The sequence below is a fragment of the Nannobrachium achirus genome (genome assembly GCF_963921795.1).
Source record: "Nannobrachium achirus genome assembly, chromosome: 24".
In the NCBI taxonomy this organism is placed as follows: Eukaryota; Metazoa; Chordata; class Actinopteri; order Myctophiformes; family Myctophidae; genus Nannobrachium; species Nannobrachium achirus.
The window spans coordinates 19,887,966-19,902,821 of NC_137831.1; the positions used below are offsets into that span (position 1 = coordinate 19,887,966).

Below are 14,856 nucleotides of genomic sequence, written 5' to 3' on the forward strand. Positions count from 1 at the left end.
AGTGACAGCTTGGGGAAAGATAGTGGGAACACAGAGAGAGAGAGAGAGAGAGAGAGAGAGAGAGAGAGAGAGAGAGAGAGAGAGAGAGAGAGAGAGGGGGGGAGAGGGGGAGAGGGGGAGAGAGAGTAAACTAACAACACCCACCACACTGTCTTGGCGATCAAAGCTGGAGTTGTCACGTTTGAGGATGTAGCGCTTCTGGAAATCGTCCACCCTGTCATCTGTGATGTGCTCGGAGAACTTCTGATCGGGTCTGCCGTGCGTGAGGGAGGAGGAGGTTACCGCAGTTTTCGTGCCATCTTACTCTAACAGACGCTAATAGACAGCTGTAGCTGCGCAGAGTACATGCAGAGTACCATCCTCATTTCCCCTGTGTAGGAGCATTAAGACTTATTTATACTTAATTGCACACATGCCAACATTTGCTGATGCAAGGCACACAACGTGTTGTGAACTTGTAGATTGGCGACACAGTGTGTAAGCAAGTATAAATCGAGTGTAACAGTTCATATTTGGTTCTAAAATGGGTTTGCATTTTGAATAGCCAAAGTATACAAAATAATGGTTCAAGTGGTTAAGTGACACAGATGCGTTCCCTGTCTTAATGGCTTAGGTTAAGCAGAGGTCTTCAACGTTTTCAAGCCAAGGACCCTTTAACTGAGAGAGAGATGAAGCAGGGACCCCCCACCACATATTCTATAAATGCATTATGAAGATTTTCATCGACATCAGTCTATGTTGGATTTGTGTTAATGTTTTTTCAGACATTTAGCCACTTCAATCGTCGATACGTAGTAAACTTGACCTTTCACTCTACACCAAACCTCTTTGCTGAAAATAGCCAATAGCCAATAGCCAAAAATAGCAGATCTACAAGCTCTCAACGCCTCGCAGCGCGAGGCGTTGAGAGCTTGTAGATCTGCTATTTTTGGCTAAAGTTCTCCTCAGAATAGGGATGTGAGGGTTCAAAGTTTTTAATTGAAAATAATTATTCTATCATAAAGGATTTGGTGCCCCCCCCTGTAGTAACTCTGGGGACCCCCTGTTGAAGACCCCTGGCTTAAAGAAGGAATAATGCATGCAGCTGTGGCTGGCACACAGAACGACCAGCGTTGACCAGGGACTGCAGCCATAATGGCAATCAGAGGTGGCACCAAAGCAGAGCACTCACATCCTGCTGCTGGCCGTCTTGTTGATGATCACTGACTTGCCACTGGGGTCCACGTTGTGGTCCATGCCGAAGTAGGCGGCCACTCGGTGCAGCAGCATTCTGTGGTACGAGGTCATGGGAGGAAACTTCTTCTTCTGGCTTCTAGAGCGAGAGAAAATAGGTTGTCCAGTCAGCGTAAGCCAGTGTGGTTCTCAAACCTTTTCGTGTCAGGGACCCCCACGTTGATATGAACGTGGCCGTGGTGGACCCCCACTTGAAAACATGTGCCAGGGAGAATTATTGAATGCTTTAACTATTGAAAAAATAGCAGATATACAAGCTCACAGCACAGCACTCGGCTTGTAGATCTGCTATTTTTGAAAAATCATGAAGATTTGTGAAAATCTTTGAATATATATATATTTCTAAAGGGAACATTTGTAACTCAAATATTTGCTTCTGGGGGGTCCCTGATACATTATTTTGAGATGGGGGTCCATGGCCAAATACATATCATGTTGGGGGTCCTTCACATGAAAAAGTTTGAGCACAGCCGACATTAGAAACATATCTTTTTCAAAAAAACCTTAGAAGGATTCAGAAGACACTTATAGAATCGGGTCAAAATATTCAAAGAATTGCAGCAATTTTCAAGATTTTTCAAAAATAGCAGATCTACAAGCTCAGTTGCATAAAAGAAAGGGGAAATTAACTTCATTTAAACCAGGTTTTCTAGGGGTTTGGGTAATATGTGGTCCTTGAATCACGTACACGTACATTTTCACCCTACCAATAAGGATGCCACCACCTGCCATCCTTATTTTGGGCATTCAAAATGTCAAACAAAAAGGGAAAATAGACACACACAATGTCGCATTGTGACAAGTTCAGACACTTTTGTCGAAGATAAACCATTTTTTTTGCGATGAAATTGCATTAAATTTAGCCGTGTGACTCTGCTCCTGTGATACTACCGATTTATCTGCGCAAGCATGAAACAGAATCTGAGATCACAAACCCCCCCCCTGAGGCAGAGCCTGAGACACAACAGTTATTACATGGACAACTTCAAGGGCACAACTTAAGATGCATAGATATAGCATGATAACAATCCAAGTAAATTAACATATTGACATGGTGAAGAACTAAATGTCACAAGGAGGAGGCCTGGGGAGGTGGAGGGAGTTTGATCACTGACAAGCTGCAGAAAAGGTGCTGACACTTATGCTGAGTACTGTGCGTAGTATTAACCCATCAAATACCAGGAACACGCCTGAGTCGCGTTAGATTTTAACCACTTTAACCATTATTTTATGCTTTAACTATTGAAAAATAGCAGATATACAAGATCACAGCGCGGCACCGAGTGCCGCGCTGCGAGCTTGTAGATCTGCTATTTTTGAAAAATCTTGAAAATGTGTGCAAGTCTTTGAATATCTTTGACCCGATCTTTGACCCGACTTCTAAATCCTTCTTCTAAATCAGTGGTTCTCAAACCTTTTCATGTCAAGGACCTTCAAAATTACAGGTCTTTGGCCGTGGAACCCCATCTCAAAATATGTTGTTCCAGGGACCCCCCCCCCAGAAGCAAATATTTGAGTTACAAATGTTCGCTTTTATATAGATATATTCAAAGACTTGCAAAGAAAATCTAGATTTTTCAAAAATAGCAGATCTACAAGCTCGTATGTGAGCTTGTATATCTGCTATTTTTCAATAGTGAAAGCATTGAATAATTCTAGGCCTAAATGGGTCAAGAGTGAGAGGTGTTCTAATAGAAAAGATTGGAGGGACCGAGTGTGGGGAACAGCTTGACTGCCTGAACTATCGCGATGCCCAATTTGTTCTGCACTATTCTCGACTCGCATGACACTGTTGCATGATAAAGTATAAAATAGGTCTTAAGTGGTTAAACTTTTAACATTTTATGGCTGATCTTTGGTCGCTTATTTCGTAAGTGAGTCTTATAAAAGCCAGTGAGATTTTAATACAAAGATTTTTTTAAATCCTTACTCGTTATTGCTGATGAAGTCCAGTATGTCCTGTTCCAATTTCAGTAGCATTATTCGGTCCCTAGAGATAAAGTATAAATGATGAATAAAGGCAAGGGTATTTGCATTTCACACACACCTCGATGAAACACACACACACAGTTACATCCAAATATGCCTTAGTATGTGCTTACACACATCTACACCCACACCCACATATCAAAAGGAATTTTGTGGTTTCTGAAAAGGTGAGATCGAAAATCTAAATAAAGATTCTTTTTGTATTTCTGATCATGAAAGCGCCTAATTTCTCATAATCTAATTTGCTAAAGTTGACTCATTTTATGCAGTTCCCAATTAAATATATGTATATACAGTATACTGTATATATGCAGTAATTGGAATTTTTTGGAATAACACACACACACACACACACACACACACACACACACACACACACACACACACACACACACACACACACACACACACACACACACACACACACAATTGATCAATGCTTGTTAAAATGGTAGCAGCCTAGCAATAGTACATGGTATTACCCCAGGGTTGTGCGTGTGTGTGTTGTGTGCATGCGTGCGTGTGTTTGTTATGTGTGTGTATAACATACCTGGGGTTGTTCTTCAGCGTGTTCACCAGGAACTCGTGCAGATCGATGCCAGTTGAATCGGTGTAGTCTTGACTGGAATCTTAAACCAAGAATGAAGTCATATTTTTATTTTTCTTCTCCCTCGTCTTTTTTATTTTTTTATCACAGCCGTCATCCTATTGGTTGCATAGACCATGCATCAGTCCAGAAAGCTGGAGAAGTGGTTCTCAAGTGTTTTTCAAAACTATTTTACACAAATAGCAGACCAACAACCTCGCTGTGAGCTTGTTGCTCCACCGGCTGTCCCTCTGTCCGCCACGTCACGTCACACTTTTGCACCTACTCTCCGGCACAGTTGCCCCTATCCATGCCAAACTTTACACACACAGTCCTTGGCTGGCAAACCACAACCTCCAGCCCTGATTTCTCACATGGCCCTCTTCTAGCGCCACCATGAGGCCGATTTTTGCTTTTGCAAAACACATTTTTGGACACTGCTCTTACAGATTTTGGCCTAAAATCACGTAAAGCGGTACACAGTATCTCTAAAGTCATGTCATCAACATGGATCTGTCCCATTTCCCATATTCCCTCCTGATTGGCTACGACCTGACGGTCGCTTATCTCCCGATTAGGGAGTCTTACTGGTATATCTGCCATGTTTAAATCGCTAAAGCATAAAATAATGGTTAAAGCGGTTCAAGTCTAACATGACACAGATGCGTTCCACGTCTTAAAGCGTTAAGAAAAAAACGTAATACAAGGTTTTGCCCGACAGCGACAGTACTGTATTATAGTAGCCTAGCCAAGCTCCACTAGTATCTGAAGGCATCCATGCACGCTCACCTCTAGACAGCATTTTTCTTGGCTTGTCCACAGTGTCGTAGGCATTTTCTTTCTCAGTTTCGTCCTTGGTGGACCATTCCTCTTTGTCAAACGGCTGGCAGGTCTGGAGACAAAATCCATCCTGCGGCCAGGGAGAGGGGGCATAAAAACAAAACAGGGGGGAAAAAATATATCAGTTGCACTGCTGTGCTTCAGAAATGAGTAAAAAAATACATAACATTCAAAGATTTGCACACATTTTCACGACTTTTCAAAAATTCAATAGCTAAAGTATAAAATAATTAAGGCCCCTCCACCTTGGGCCCTAGTAACTCAGTCCCACCTTTCCCCCCCTTGTGACGCCACTGCTTGTGGATGTGCTATTTTCAACGACCACCCCAGAAAATGGTGGCTTGGTTTCATGCGATCAAATCAGCTCCACATCACTTGGGTAAAGTGTCAGCATTTTACAAAGGATTTCACAGGCACTCTGTGACCTGTCGGGAATTGCTGTTGGGAATGACAAACAGACATCAGCCATTAATAAAGAATTACGCTTCTATTTCTCTGTGATCTTGCCCAGGGTTTTTAGGTTAATTAGAGAAAAAACATGAGCAAACAGGGAAACTCAAAGAGCCACTTAATAAAGCTGACTGATTTATGACCGAAAAATAAGGCCTGCCAGTAGTAATCCTCCCGCATACATTAATTCCAAATCACTATGGCAATTAATCCCAGCAGATTAGTTTGTTTTTTTATTAAGCACCTGAATGAGAGATTAATTTGAGCACAAAATTAAACAAGGCAGCACATTTGGCTCCTATAAAAATAGTGCTCATAATGCTTACACTTGGTCTGACGCAATTCCTTATATTTCCATCCTATGCCTTATACTTACATTTAGTTTTTCTATATTTTACTCATATAGTTTATACCCTTTTTTTATTTTTTTGCTGTATTACATTTCTGTGTCTAATTAATACAATAATACAATTAATGCATCTGAGAGTAATTCACAATCTCAAATTGCTTGTTCTACTGTATCATGTGAACATAGAATAATGCCTTTGTGTGAACAAAATTCACATACTGCACTGTTAAAGTAAGGCCTGTCAAAAGCTAAAATCATCTTATCCTTTATATTTTCAGTCTGTGTGTGTGTGTGTGTGTGTGTGTGTGTGTGTGTGTGTGTGTGTGTGTGTGTGTGTGTGTGTGTGTGTGTGCACTGTACAGCAGTAGTTCTCAACCTTTTCAGGCCGCGACCCCCAAAATAATCATATTTTAACTGGGGACCCCCCCCCACCCTACGAGCACTAAGAATTGAGGAATCACATTTTGTATAACCCCATTTATTGTGAAAATAACAGATCTACATGCTCACAACGCCTCTCATACTGTATACTGTATGACATATGACAAATTAAATATTGGTCAAATTGTCAAATTTGTTTGTTTACTGTTGAGTGAGAAAACAATGTTGCACATTAAAAGTTAATCATCTGGGGACCCCCCAAAATAATGTGAGGACCCCCCTGGGGGTCCCGACCCACAGGTTGAGAACCACTGCTGTACAGTGTGTGCGTGCGTGTCCACGAAGAGTGTTTTGCGGGCGAGGAGTGGGGATGCTATGCGTCAGATGGAAGCTGGCAGGCTGACGTACAACTGTTTTGGCATCGCTGAAGCATCTGGGTTTGCTTCATTTGATTCCTGACATCTAATTACAGTACTTCCACACAAAAACACCGGGAATGGGACAAACATCGTCATTCCGCCCTGATATTCAGTTAACAAGCTGTCGATCAATTCGTGGGGTTCTAGGCTGCATTTGGTACCTCCAGAGAGGATCAATGACAGCTAGATAATCATTAGCTAACACACAACTAGCTAACACACTACGCCTCGCACCGCGAGGCGTTGTGTGCTTGTAGATCTGCTGTTTTCATTACTTTTGTGCGACGGCCTTGTACGATGAAGCAGGGCTTTACTTTGCGAAAGAACATACACATTTGAAACTTGGAGATACGAGGTTTCCACCCAACAACGACGATATGGATATTATTGGCCCCGCAGGTGGTGTGGCTCCAAGGGGTGGCAATGTTGATACGTCCAGCAATCTTGTCCCAGACAACATATCTGGAAATCTACTGGCTAGATCACAATGGACTAGAAAGATGCAATTGTAAATTGCAAGTGTGGTTGCCTTGAGGTGAGTCACACTTGCAAATATCTCTGTATCTGTCAGTCCATGTCCCTATTTGAGCAGTGCTAGCCATTCCGTCCTTGTCCCTTTTATGCCCATATATAGAGATCCATGAAGTCATCAATATTAAGCCCATATCTTGGTATGCCCATATATGGACATACTGTGTCAGTCTCATGTGGTCTATGATGTCAGATATCGATGATGTCATCTCCATATTTGGGAAGATTTCTTTTTTTTTTTTTTTTTAATTAAAGTCAAAGGAGAAAATGTATTCACGAATTATGTATAATATATATATATATATATATATTATACATAATTCGTATATATATATATATATATATATATATATATATATATATATATATATAAATTAAACTATGTAACGTATCTCTTAGCAAAATGCAAGGAATCGATTCCTGATGAAGCCGGTCGATTTGACACATGGCCCATATAAAAGTGTATCTAGGAAGCCAAAGAAAGAAAGATGGATGGATGGAATAAAGTCACCCTACTGACCTTGATGACCCCCTTTCCTACAGCCCCACCCTCAGGAAAAGGTCTGTCACCTTTGCATCAGGAACAAGATGAACCCTACTGACTTTGGTAACCTCTAGTGTCTAGTGACTATCCTATAATATATAATATAATATAATGCAATACATTCGAATTGTCTGTCTGTGTCACTTTTATGCCCATTATGGAGATCGATGTCATCAACATGACTTCATAGTACTAACATCATAGAATGGCCACAAAACACTATTATAATGCATACGGAAATACTCAGTCAGTACAACAGGTACTCTGACAATGGTTATGGCTTAGTTATAACTGGAAGAGCATGCGTTCCCAACAGGTATCGCCCTAAAATCTAATATACCACCACTCTATTAGGGTCTCTAAGGATGTTGGGTCAGTTCAAAAACGCTTTGCACCAGCTATGTGTATCTAGCAGGGATTTTAGACTCTAGCTTTAATAATCTTTTGGTTTTTGGATGCAGAGAGGAGGAGTTCTTTCGTATCTTAGAGAGGAGTAGCCATGTGGAACCTAATCTGAGCTCCCCGAAGCTCTGGAGGTGGAACCACGCCAGAGATGTACAGTCCTGTGTATGGCCTCTAGCGTTACAAAGTTTTACTTAAAGGAGTGGCGACACCGGCCGAAATTTAACATTATGATACAGTAGGTCACGTGGTGTTTCTTCAAACAGTCTGAAAAGGAGGCGGGGCCGTATCAGTTAGTAGTGAATGTATACTTCGTCCGTTGTGCGGTGCCGCGCAATGTATACTTCGTCCGTCGTGCGGTGCCGCGCACAACGTGATGCCTTGTTGTTAGCGTGTAGCCCAGCTAATGCTGCACTGCATGGCTATTTGCAAGAGCTATTGTGTGTGTACACACACACACACACACACACACACGCACGCGCGAAAGCACACGCACACAGGCTACACACACACACACACACACACACAGAGTGTATGAACCACGGACCTCCTCTGCGGAGGTCGGAGGAGGAGATCGCTGGACCCTCGTTCTAAGCTTGCTCCGGTGTCCCGGGTGCACCAGTCAGGTTAGGGGAAGAGACAGCAGGGTATGGCCGACAAAACCGTCTCATAGACGGGGAGAAGCGTGTTGACCCTCGTACACCTTTTTTGACACCTTTTTTGAAGAAGACATGTACTTTTTTATCGGTCTAACCATTGATTTTATAGCGAATGCTATATCATTTTTACCCCTAGAACTGATAGTTTTAAAGTTGGTTTAGAAAGTCGGAAACACACCTCAGACAGCTTTTTTTGGGGCAGTTTCAAAAGATAATGATATGGATAATCGACTCCGCCCCTCCCCCCATATTAGCCCAATCAAATTAATTTATTTCAGTTACTGTACAGAAAGTACTACTTTCAGTACAGTAACTACAATAAATTAATTTCATTGGGTCATTTAACATGGGGGTACATGACAACAAAATTGGCTAATTTTGATAGCCATAATTAGCTGTTTTGGCCGTGTCACGCCCCCTTTAAAAAACAAAAAAAGAAACAAAATAGAGAAAAAAATACAGATATATATACTGTATATAATGTTTTTACAGATTATCAACTATCCACCACAACTTTCACACTCTTCATGATTCATGACACTTTGTCTTAGGCCAAGCTGTAAAAATACAGTTGTTTAAATTTGGCTGCCAATGATATGGAGCTCCACTGGCTGTCTGTCCCTCAGTCAGTCAGTCAGTATGCCCGTCACGTCAGACTTTTGGCCCTACTCTTATCTCCGGCACTATCCATGCCAAACTTTGCACACACTCCTTGGCTGGCAAACCACAACCTCCGCTGCCTGATTTCTCACATGCCCCTCTTCTAGCGCCACCATGAGGTTGCTTTTTGCAGACACATTATTGTGTATACATGCAACCTGACGGTCGCTTATCTCCCGATTAGGGAGTCTTACTGGTATAGAATTTTAGAGATGTGTGTGTCACGCGTAAACGACAGCACACAGCTGATGTACAAACTCACAACGAGTCAAGCTGAGACCCTTTGGTGAGGTTGTAGATCGGCGGCTATTATCTGCGTGCAACACCCGCACGCAACTATGTGTAGAGTATAACTCGGGCTGAACTCACTGGCACGCGGTGCGTCTAACCATTTTGTCTGTTCACCTCATCAAGGCCCCCCGGTGTTAATCTATAGACTAAAGCTTTGCCACAGAGCGCTCCTCCGAGACAGCTGGACCCCCGTCCCACCCCAATAACAGCAGCCGGGGAAATATCGGGCCTATTCAATTAAGTGTGCTCCATAGCTCTGCACGGCTGACATGTGGAAATTGTAATTTCCTTCACATGATTGATGGCAGTAATAAAAGACGTCGTGTGAGAGTGCACACCGTGCCAAGACTCTACACTGTGAAATCCTGAGTGCAAAAGGTCCATTCGTGCACTCTCAGAATAAGAATACGCGTTTTTTTTACATGTAGAATAGTGGTATTCAACAGGGGGTCCTCAGAGTTACTAGAGGGGGGGGGGCGCCAAATCTTTGTGAGATAGGATCATGTTTTTTACATTAACCATGTGAACCCTAGCATCCCTATTCTGAATGGAACATTAGCCAAAAATAGCAGATCTACAAGATCGGCTATTTTTGGCAAAGAGGTTTGTAGAGGGAAAAGAAGAGCATACTAAAGTATTTGACGGTTCAAGTTAAATGTCTGAAAAATACACATTACTCCAACATGATGACAGTGCTGTCAAACAAGTCTAAGCTGTCTAATTTTTAATCTGCAAGACTGCGACAACATTTTATACGATATGTAGTGCGGGTCCCTGCTTCATCTCTCTCTCAGCTAAGGGGTCCTTGGCCTGAAAACGTTGAAGACCCCTGATGTAGAAAGATCACTGCTGACCTGGTGTGTGTGGTGTGTGTGTGTGTGTGTGTGTGTGTGTGTGTGTGTGTGTGTGTGTGTGTGTGTGTGTGTGTGTGTGTGTACGTGTACACACTAAGCATATTATTTGGATGTAACTGTGTGTTCAAGTTAAGAGTTGTGTGCAGCCCAAGTGCGTACACTTGCATGTAAATGTGTGTATTCAAGCTGTGGGCTATGTGCATGACTCAGTGCGTGTGCGTAAGCGCGCATGCACAGTACTCCACATTCAAGCTGCGGGCTGTGTGCGCATGAACGTGTGTTGCTTTCATGTAACAAATGGGGTCTTTGCAGAGAGCCATGTAATAGTAAGACTTTCCTTCACTAATGGGTTGGGATGGAGGGATTTGGAACATTGCCCAAAGACTCAACGTAAAAGAGAGAGAGAGAGAGAGAACTGATTTAAGTAACAAAAGCCTTGCTGCAGGACCTAGGACCTGCATGGTGTATCTTCTGATGATGATGAGACACCGCCTGCTATTGATCAAGCCTTCTGTCAGATCTGAGATCATAGATTACAGCCTCTTATTTCTTTAACAAGCTGAAAGGAAAGCCTGACCTTTCACTACAGTCAGATTAAGGTACTGTATAATGAAGTGTATGTGACTGGTTATGGACAGACTGAAACGTGTTGAAGTAATATGTAAATAAATATACTGTAGACCAGGGGTCTTCAACGTTTTCAGGCCAAGGACCCCTTAGTTGTAGAGAGAGATGAAGCAGGGACCCCCACAACCCTTTCATAGATTCCATATAGTTTCATTGTTTGACAGCACAATCATCAGTGTATTTTGGATTCATGTCGATTTGTGTTTTCTGATATTTAACCACTTGAACTGTCAATACTTAACTCTTTGAGTGCCACCCCTTTCACCACTAGAGGGCGCCCAGTGACCAGAGAAAATCCCATAGAGATATGCTGGTATATGCAGGTATATGCAGAAGCCCTGCAGCCATGACTTGCCTGAACACTTTCCTTTGTGCATGTACAGGAAGAGGATGAAGTTAGCTTAAAGTTAGCTATTGGCTACCAAGCATTTTAGAAGCCTTATTTTCGTCAACTTAGCCATGATTAAACCTTGCACACCTCATGCATGGGAAAAAAACAGAGAAGAATGAGCTCTAAAAAATCCAATGCAATCCTGGATTGCATTGGAGTGGATTTGTGCAGTTTGTTCACAGCTTTCAAACAAAAGAATCCGATTGGAAATCCGTTCAGGCATACTTGAGATAATCGCCATTATGTTTTACATGTTATGTAAACAAACATGGCTGCCCTGTATGTTAGATGGGGTTGTATGGGGGTGGAACATGCAAAATCGCGATTGAAATCATGTTCACCAGATTTGATGGGGTCAAAAAAAAAAAAAAAAAAATTCAAAAAAATTTTTTTCCAAAAAAAAAAAAAATTTTTTTTTTTTTTTTTTTTTTTTTTTTTTTTAAAAGCCGAACTTGTTCGGGATCGGCACACTGCGATACGCTAATAAAGCCGAACTAGTTCGGGATTGGCACTCAATGAGTTAATAAACTTGACCTTTTACTCTATACTTAGTCTGCTCTTTTTCCCCTCTACACGAAAGCTCTTTGCCAAAAATAGCCGATCTACAAGCTGCGAGGCGTTGTGAGCTTGTAGATCTGCTATTTTTGGCTAAAGTTCTCAGAAAATGGACGCTAGGGTTCAAGTGGTTAGCTCATTCTGTGCCAGTGCCCTCTAGGGGCCATAGAATGCCAGGGTATCTCTCATAGGCGAGCGCTTTAGCTTCCAGGACCTCACCTTCCAGGACCTCACGTGTGCACGTTCAGGCACGTCATGGAAATGTCCCGGATGATAATGCTAACAGAATGGCTATTCCCATTTTGTAATCTAAAAGATAATTTTTGGGCGATTTCGCCGTAAATAAACCTCGCGCCGCTTCCCTAAAGACACAATCCAGAGATATAAGCCTTCAAAGATGTGGTCTTTCATTGGATTAGGCGGAGATTGGCGATTGCGTTCGCAAATATCAGGCCAGGCTTCAGAAGGCCTCTTATCATTTTATTCATTTAATTAAAAAAAGCCGGACTACTTCGGGATCGGCACACTCGTGTACTCATCGGAAGCGGCGCCGAACATTGGGTGAACATTGGGGAGCTCAAAAATGTATTTTAAACCATTTTTAATGGAATATATCGTCGGACAGAGTAGAATGGCTAGCTGGCTAGCGGCTAGCGAGCCAGGACCACCCACGACTCTACAAGCAGCTCGGGGTAAGTGAATTAATAAAAAAAAAATTGTATTGGATTGAAATAAAGCCGAACTAGTTCGGGATCGGCACAGAATGAGTTAATATAAAAAAGGAGAGAAACTGGTATCTATCACTCAAAGATTTGGAGGACCCCCTGTAGTAACTCTGGGGACCCCCTAGGGATCCTGGACCCCCTGTTGAAGACCCCTGCTGTAGACACATTGACTGATCGTTGATCCCGATGTTTCCTATCCCACGGATTTCTGATGCTTTAACTGCTATTTTCTCAAAACATGTTAAATCGATTCTAATTCTCTCTGAAAAACGTAGAAACAGTGAAAATTCTAACATAGCTATAAAAGCTCACGTGTTGTATTATAATGACACATGCCCCAAATATGGACTAAAAATAACAATCGGGATAGTAAAAAAGGCAAATAATGGCTGATGGCTGACCCTTCTAGATTAATAATGCAGGACAGATATGTACTGTACATGGAGACAGATACAATAATTGACTTCACACAGAACCTTACTGTGTGTAAGGAAAATAAAATAAAAATAAAAAAAGAATTATAAGGGAGTCAAATCTCGCGCCAAATCCATTTTTAATTTGTGGTTAGCCTGCCAGATATCTGTCTCCAAGGTCAATAGCTTGTAATCTGGTTCAAATGAAGACCGCATCGGTAGCTAATAACATTTATCCTGCAGATAACCCATAGCCTGGCATGGCCAGACTAATATCACTGCGTAGAAAAGCCTTATGCCTCTGGTGATAAACCCGCTCCACATTTACATACTGGGCCCTGATTGGTGCCCCACATCTTCAGTGGCAGCGAAATCCGGTCACAACCGAGCGGGCCAGACTAATCTGCTGAGGGCAGATTTGTCTGGTTTCCAGGCTAAGAAACCCACATGGTCGTAACTCTGCCATATAAAATGGCATGACTTTGGGCAAGTAGCATGGTTCGATACTTCACCGTTTCTCTCAAACACAAAGACAGCCCCTGTTTGTTTAAACGTAGCTCTCACTGAATAATTCATAACAACCAAGAGTAGTGAGTTCTGTATTTTTACCTGAAGTGCTTCTATTGGCTCAGGGGTAGCAGCAGGCGGAGACTCCTCACACACTGCCAGGCTCCGCATTAACTTCAGTTTGGTGCTGGGCTGGGTATGATAACACACGCACAATATTCTCTATAATATTCTATATATAGTTTAAGACACAATTATCAAACAAGCAATAGTACAGATGAAAATCTAAAAAAACATGAATATGAAAAAATCATAATGATAATAAACATTATCCCATCCCCACAATACAATATTGAAAGCGAATCGCCAGTGACATGACAATATCATTTTAGGAGTAAATACAATGAACTGGGAATGGATATGACCTATTCAAGCAGGCCGTTCGCCTCAAAGTCTATAGATTTCCAATATTTCCTACTGTGTTAAGTGTGAAGGTACAAGACAGGAACAGTCACATCTAAATCCTTGTTGTACTCGGCCAAGAAAAACTGATTGTGATTCCATATCATTCCAAGGGTAACATGTCAAGAATGTATTTTCCACACAGTGGAGACACAGATATATATATTTATATATAAAAAAAAAGAGGAACAAAAAAAGAGAAACTCAGAACTGCAAGATCTGCAACTTAAATTATTTGGAGACCAGAAAAAAACTAAAATTCAAGCTCTGCCTCTGAAGCAAACACCCTAATGTAGGTATACGGCAACTGTATACTTATATTACAGCTTAAGGTAGTAATGTTAATCACAGGTGTGTTTCATTTAGGTGTCACTGGGTGCCAGCATAGGTTAACTGTACAGGAGCTGTCTTTGCTGGCACTCGGTGACACCTAAACGAAACGCACCCGCAACTAATGTCATTACCGTCAGCTGCATTTACTTCGTCAAAATGGCATGCTGTGTGAAAAGGCCGCATTCTGTTATTTTCAGAGGGCGACGCGCTCGTGCAATGAAGTGTAAATTAGGTTTTAAGCGTACCTTTGAGAACTTCACAGGCTGTCCGAGGGGTTGCGCAGGTAGGGGTGGGTAGAAAGAAAGAAACACAAGAGAAGGGGTGAAAATGGCTGAATGAAACGTGTTGAATTAAACATGACTGGCCTAGATTTCCCACACACCGAACAAGAGCTCAGGCAATTCAGAACAATTTGTTTGCAAACATGCTGAACTACCCTGCCTTCTGCCATTTTAAAAAGGCACACACACACACACACAATAGCGCGCACACACACACACACACGTTTGTATCGCTATACTTGTGAGGACATCAACGTTTTGGGATGGTGATTGTATGAATACCATTTCACACACACACACACACACACACACACACACACACACACACACACACACACACACACACACACACACACACACACACACACACACAC

At 42.1% G+C, this 14,856-nt stretch overlaps 1 pseudogene across 1 annotated transcript in view; it reads right to left on the bottom strand.

The window, feature by feature from the left end:
* Positions 1-14,856, bottom strand: part of LOC308280133 (R3H domain-containing protein 1-like) — a 78,919-nt pseudogene that overhangs the window by 34,969 nt on the left and 29,094 nt on the right. Inside the window, exons 3-9 of the transcript XR_013963390.1 lie at positions 14,447-14,464; positions 13,509-13,598; positions 4,598-4,718; positions 3,773-3,851; positions 3,164-3,223; positions 1,172-1,312; positions 145-253 (exon numbers count right to left, since the gene is read on the bottom strand). The product of XR_013963390.1 is annotated as a R3H domain-containing protein 1-like (transcript). The remainder of the gene's footprint in view (positions 1-144; positions 254-1,171; positions 1,313-3,163; positions 3,224-3,772; positions 3,852-4,597; positions 4,719-13,508; positions 13,599-14,446; positions 14,465-14,856) is intronic.